Source organism: Schistocerca piceifrons, chromosome 4 (genome assembly GCF_021461385.2).
Source record: "Schistocerca piceifrons isolate TAMUIC-IGC-003096 chromosome 4, iqSchPice1.1, whole genome shotgun sequence".
In the NCBI taxonomy this organism is placed as follows: Eukaryota; Metazoa; Arthropoda; class Insecta; order Orthoptera; family Acrididae; genus Schistocerca; species Schistocerca piceifrons.
In genome coordinates, this window is record NC_060141.1 from 604,470,771 (window position 1) to 604,478,360 (window position 7,590).

At 37.1% G+C, this 7,590-nt stretch overlaps 1 pseudogene; it reads left to right on the plus strand.

Annotated features, from left to right (window-relative positions):
- The first annotated feature begins 5,408 nt into the window (after window positions 1-5,408).
- LOC124797119 lies at window positions 5,409-5,526 on the plus strand (annotated as a pseudogene).
- The last annotated feature ends 2,064 nt before the right edge of the window (window positions 5,527-7,590 follow it).

The window sequence follows — 7,590 nt, forward strand, 5'->3', positions numbered from 1 at the left end:
AAGGACGGCTGTGGTCATGCCCTACAGCACTGTAAGGAACTCTATTGCTGAAAAAAATTCACATAACTCTACTTAAGGTACTGAGAAGATGTAAAATTGAACATGTAGATGTGCATGCATGCACAGAAAAGGATAAGAACGTCAGGACTTGTCATAACTGTACAAATAATATTAAGATCACCAAATCATTCTATGGCTGTACTGAAGATTGATTCACAATACATGATACTAGCAACATATTTAAACTATTGATATTGCCAGTGAGTAACAAAAGATTCACGAGAGCTAAGCTGATATTACTATTCTTCGAATACTAGAGAGAGAGAGAGAGAGAGAGAGAGAGAGAGAGAGAGAGAGAGAGTACAAACAGAAAGCAACAACACTGATAGATTCATAGAGAGTGGAAGCTGATGGACAGAAAATGAAAACAGAAACAGTGCTACCGCAGCTTGAGACCCTGTGCATGCCAAGCACATAACAACATACAAAGTGTATATCTGCAAATGAGGTTCCCATGTGTATTTCCAAATAAAATTCACATGTTCTAGACAAAACAATACAAATCATATTACATTTACATACATTTAACAATGCATAAATGTATTTTTCAATACTTAAACAATGGAAAGACTAGCATGGAATTATCACAGTATTATGGGAAAGATAGATTGCTACTCACTGTATAAAGGAAACGTTGAGTTACAGACAGGCGCAACAAAGAGATTGCTATACATTTGAGCTTTTGGCCACAAGGCCTTCTTCTGAAGTGTAAAAAACTCACATACCCACAGAAGCACAACTCACACACACAACCACTTAGTTCATCAATATTCAGCTTTCTTTCTGTAGTACAAGTAATATTTTGTTTTGGAATAATATTTCCCATATATCAAGCAACAGTGACGCCTGCTACCATACACGACACAGAGTCCCTAATCAATTGTTTCCTGAACCAATATCATATTTGTCCCCAATACACCAAAAGAGTCATTATTACTCACATAAATCACCACCGTCACCACCACCACCACCACCACCACGATTGTCATCATCCTAAAGTCCTAACACTTTGTATTAATCCTATCCTCTCATAATATATTCTCAATACCTTGAAAATCACTTCATAACATCACCAACAACAGCAAACTCTCACCTTACACTAGGGTGACCAACATTTGATTATGGTTTTATGTGAGATTGCCAATATCTCACTATGAGTTTAAGGGAGGTTTATGGGAGATTTAGTCAAAATAAATTTCAACTGCACAGCTGTATGATATTTTCTTGGAATGAATGACAATGGAAATGGAAATAAAAAAACTGGCATACCTTGCTTACTTCTATTCTGTGATGTCATACTGTATCATACACTAAAGGTGGGGGGGGGGGGGGGGGGGGGAATCTCAACACCAAGAAGGAGGTGTGCAACAAAAACAAAAGTTGGTAGGCATATTTCTACATCTGAAAGTTGATTTCTATTCAAATGACAGTAATATAATAACATTTACTTTCTTGTTACCTTACTACAGGTAACATTTTCAGGTAAAGCATTAGTATATTTTCACCATCACCCACTTCACACAGAACAGGACAAGAGCAAATAATGCTAGTTTCTTTTTAATTAGGTTTATATTAGATTAATTTATATTAAATTATGTTTAATAAACGTGTTTTACTGCAGTGGTTGACATAAACTTCACACTACATATGGAATGAGTGAAAATAGTTATTATTCATGAAAACAATTTCATTCAGATCTCTGCTTCCAATACTACATTTAATAAGTCCTTTATTCTTCCATTAATCATTAGCTTTATTACTGAAACATACCAGTAGAAACCAAACTAAGCACCCTGTCTAACAATAATCTTTCCAATAATGAACACAATTTTGCAAATTACCTCAAGGTAACCACAAATATTATATATTTCCTCCTACATAAATTAGTTTGAAAATTGCACAGCATAGCTGATCTTTTTTTAAATGTAAATAAGACAGAAGAATATTAAATATCTGAAAGTTCACTACTACTTGTACCCAAATCATACCAAGTAATTAATCAGTTCAGTCAGAACATGGTACTTAATCATTCAAATAACCATTAGCAAAATTATTAACTGTACTGTATATTGTAATATAAATCCTAACATTACCAAATCGTAGTAAAAAAATTACAGTCCGTATAGCAAACAAAGTAAAGCAAAAAATAATTTTCTCACTTATGAATACAAATTTGCATGCGTCACTATGCTTCATTGTTACACATTAGTTTACAATGTGTTTTCTTTCATCTCTTAACTGTTACAAATTACTGTACTTTACTTTGTTATTCTGCTGTTAATCTTTCCTCTAAATTTGCCCTCACACAGAGACTACATGAGCTTTGAAGACAAACTCACGTAACTCTGCTTTTACAGATTATAATTGCTCTCTCTCTCTCTCTCTCTCTCTCTCTCTCTCTCTCTCTCTATCTCTCTCTCTCTCTCTCTCTCCTTCAAACAAGTTTTAACTCAGAACTACAATATCTGTTCTCAGAATCTTGAATTTCATGCAGATGGGTTACTTCATTAACACTGCCACAGTATTTTTTCAAAGTAATTATGCATAATTTCAGATGAGTCATTGAAAAATGTGGGTCAAAGTTACAAAATTTTGTATCAAAATTGGATGTTGTGCACAAAGCCACATTATTCACAGCATTACTACAAACTTATATGCTACTACTTTTAAACCAACTTAAAAATTCATTCAGATACTTTAGTGACCAACTGAGCTGTAATCAATTACAGAATCTTAATAATCCTTCTGAAACAGACGTAGTTCTGAAAAATTCAGATTCTTCTTTCCATACAAAATGTTTGCAAGTGACAGTTCCAAAATGTTTACAATTGACGTGTTCCAAACAGTTTGCAATAACTAAGATTGAATGTTCATCTTCTTTTAACAGTTCTGGTAAATATTCATCTTTCACAGCATGAAAGCAATTTGTCTCTACACTAAGATAGTCTACTGTATCCTCATACAAATTGTCCACTTCACTCTCAACAACAGTCCTCTACATCATTAACTGAATTATCTAAATGTTCCTCTCTGCTACCTATTCCAACACGTAATTGTTTTCAACACTAACTGCAGGGTTAGGTTCAAATACTAAAACATTTTTGTTCAGTTAAATTTTTGTCTACATTTTTGTCTTCATATTGAACATTATCTGTATGAACTTATACTGCATTAAGTCTTCTATCAATGTTTCTGCTCCAGAACTTTGGTTTTTGACTTTCCTACCAACACTTTTCTTCAAAGTTTGTAAATTTTCTGAAGCATTTTGAACAACAGTTTCTGTTTCATTGGATTCTGATGTGTATTCTGTGGGTTGCTTATTAATTTCTTCATGAATTTTGGCAAGTTGTTCACTATGGGATGCATAAATTTTGTCTCCAGACTGTTCATTGTTAAATCTTATTTCTGATTTTAATTGTGCTCTGCTCAATTTTATCTGATTAGTGCTTTCTTGTGCTTTTGACAATAACTGTTCATAATATTCTTCCACTTGCTGTAACTACTCTTATAACCATTAACACATTGACTGCCACAAGGCCACCGCTGGCCACAGCAAGGTCTCCCACTGATGCCACAGCAGAACCTCACTCACGCCTGCAGGTGTGCCTGGCAGTGAAACATCCATCACTCATTGTGCAGCAGTCAAAGTATTAAAGACTTGTTCTGTGACAACTTATCCAGTATTTTAATTTCTAGTTTCATTCAACTTCAAAATAAAACTCTTTTCTTGAATTTATTCATCCATTGTTATCTCAGAAATAGTTATTTTTAATTTCTGTTATCCATATGCAAAGCAAAATAAAGAAAATAGTCTTTTTAAGAGAAAACCACTTTTTATTGTACTTAATTTCATGCATCCATATGCTGCCATCAACAGCGACAGTCCCTTTACTGTCCACCATGATACATGTTCCTTGTTTAAGTGTTTTCATGTTTTCCAATTTCAGCAATATATGTACTTTTGTTGATTTTTCTCATGCAACATACATCTCATTTATATTTATTTATATCATGGCTGACCACCCATATTCAAAACTGTGTACTTGAATCTACAATACATAATTTTTTATTACAAACTTCCCAAACAGATATTTTGAATGTGCGTGCATAATTAGTTCTCCCAATGAGAATGGATTTTATGCAAAGGTTGAATTTAAAACAAAGATTGTTAGAAAAATTAATTTAGTAACTTCTATTATTTATCTTACTATCTTCAACCATTGTATTTTGGAATCTTTGTTCATGTCCCCTATCTAGTGGTATTCTTTTGACTACTGTGAAATCTTATCAAGATCTGACTCTATATTTGAACAACTATTTTTTCACATTGTTGTCCTGTAAAGATAATTGTGTCATCTGCTAAAAGTCTGAGATTACTGGCAATATTTCCTACCACGTCATTAAGATGCAACTTGAAAAGCAAGAGTCCTTAACACACTTCTCTGGGTCATGCAAGATAATATGCTGCATCCTCTCTACCAAGAAATCCTAAATCCAGTCACAAATTTTGCTTGATACCTTATGTCTCCCATCTCATCTCAATTTACTTCATCTTCTCCTTCTATAAATTTGTGACATTTGCCTGCTTTATTTCTTTGTTGATAATCCTCGGTGTTGACATGCTGCATTGTTAAATTTGCTGAAAAATGGGGGGTGGAAGTTCAACACTGACTACATAAATGGTGTAGCCAGCCGACAGGTGTACAGTTGCGTTTCACAGTTCTTTACTTTCACTGTCCACAGCACCCCCCCCCCCCCCCCCCAATATACACAGTTAATATCTACATCTACATCTACATCCATACTCCGCAAGCCACCTGACGGTATGTGGCCGAGGGTACTTTGAGTACCTCTATCAGTTCTCCCTTCTATTCCAGTCTCGTTCGTGGAAAGAAAGATTGTCGGTATGCCTCTGTGTGGGCTCTAATCTCTCTGATTTTATCCTCATGGTCTCTTCGTGAGATATACGTAGGAGGGAGCAATATACTACTCAACTCCTTGGTGAGGATATGTTCCCAAAACTTCAACAAAAGCCCGTACCAAGCTACTGAGCGTCTGTCTTGCAGAGTCTTGCACTGGAGTTTATCTATCATCTCTGTAACACTTTCGCAATTACCAAATGATCCTGTAACGAAGCGTGTTGCTCTCTCTATCTCTTCTATCAACCCTATCTGGTATGGATCCCACACTGGTGAGCAATATTCAAGCAGTGGGTGAGCAAGTGTGCTGTAACCTACTTCCTTTGTTTTCGGATTGCATTTCCTTAGGATTCTTCCATCTGGCATCTGCTTTACCGACGATCAACTTTATATGATCATTCCATTTTAAATCACTCCTAATGCATACTAGGCAATAGCCTTGCTGCAGTGGATACACCGGTTCCCGTGAGATCACCAAAGTTAAACACTGTCGGGCATGGCTGGCACTTGGATGGGTCACCATCCAGGCCGCCATGTGCTGTTGCCATTTTTTGTGGTGCACTCAACCTCGTGATGCCAATCAAGGAGCTACTCGACCAAATAGTAGTGACTCCGGTCAAAAAGAAAACCATCATAATGACCGGGAGAGCGGTGTGCTGACCACACGCCCCTCCTATCCGCATCCTCAACTGAAGATGACACGGCGGTCGGATAGTCCCAATGCGCCACTTGTGGCCTAACGATGGAGTGCTAATGCCTACTCCCAGATAATTTATGGAATTAACCGCTTCCAGTTGCTGACGTGCTATATTGTAGCTAAGTGATAAAGGATCTTTCTTTCTATGTATTCACAGCACATTACACTTGTCTACATTGAGATTCAATTGCCACTCCCTGCACCATGCATCAATTCATTGCAGATCCTCCTGCATTTCAGTACAATTTTCCATTGTTACAACCTCTTGATATACTACAGCATCATCCACAAAAAGCCTCAGTGAACTTCCGATGTTATCCACAAGCTCATTTATGTACATTGTGAAAGCAATGGTCCTACGACACCCCACTGTGGCACACCTAAAATCAGTCTTACTTCAGAAGACTTCTCTCCTTTGAGAATGACATGCTGTGTTCTGTTATCTAGGAACTCTTCAATCCAATCACACCATTGGTCTGATAGTCCATATGCTCTTACTTTGTTCATTAAATGACTGTGGGGAACTGTATCGAACTCCTTGCTGAAGTCAAGAAACACAGCATCTACCTGTGAACCCGTGTCTATGGCCCTCTGAGTCTCGTGGACGAATAGTGCAAGCTGGGTTTCACACGATCGTCTTTTTGAAACCCATGCTGATTCCTACAGAGTAGATTTCTAGCCTCCAGAAAAGTCATTATACTCAAACATAATACGTGTTCCAAAATTCTACAAAAGATTGACATTAGAGATATAGGTCTATAGTTCTGCACATCTGTTCGACGTCCCTTCTTGAAAATGGGGATGACGTGTGCCCTTTTCCAATCCTTTGGAACACAACACTCTTCTAGAGACCTACAGCACACCACTGCAAGAAGGGGGGGGCAAGTTCCTTCGCGTACTCTGTGTAAAATCGAACTGGTATCCTATCAGGTCCAGCGGCCTTTCCTCTTTTGAGCGATTTTAATTGTTTTTCTATCCCTCTGTCATTTATTTCAATATCTACCATTTTGTCATCTGTGCAACAATCTAGAGAAGGAATTACAGTGCAGTCTTCCTCTGTGAAACAGCTTTGGAAGAAGACATTTAGTATTTCGGCCTTTAGTCTGTCATCCTCTGTTTCAGTACCATTTTGGTCACAGAGTGTCTGGATATTTTGTTTTGATCCACCTACCGCTTTGACATAAGAACAAAAGTTCTTAGGATTTTCTGCCAAGTCAGTACACAGAACTTTACTTTCGAATTCACTGAATGCCTCTCACGTAGCCCTCCTCACACTAGATTTTGCTTCACGTATTTTTTTTTTTGTCTGCAAGGCTTTGGCTATGTTTATGTTTGCTGTGAAGTTCCCTTTGCTTCCGCAGCAGTTTTTTAACTCAGTTGTTGTACCACAGTGGCTCTTTTCCATCTCTTACAATCTTGCTTGGCACATACTCATCTAATGCATATTGTATGATGGTCTTGAACTTTGTCCACTGATCCTCAACACTATCTGTACTTGAGACAAAACTTGTGTGTTGAGCCATCAAGTACTCTGAAATCTGCTTTTTGTCACTTTTGCTAAACAGAAAAATCTTCCTATCTTTTTTAATATTTCTATTTACAGCTGAAATCATCGATGTAGTAACCGCTTTATGATCGCTGACTCCCTGTTCTGCGTTAACTGTTTCAAATAGTTTGGGCCTGTTTGACACCAGAAGGTCTAATATGTTATCACCATGAGTCGGTTCTCTGTTTAACTGCTCAAGGTAGTTTTCAGATAATGCACTTAAAAAAATTTCACTGGATTCTTTGTCCCTGCCACCTGTTGTAAACGTTTGAGTCTCCCAGTCTATTTCCGGCAAATTGAAATCTCCACCCAGAACTATAACATGGCCAGTTAACTATTGGCAAATTTTGTATGCCTCATTAATAGGT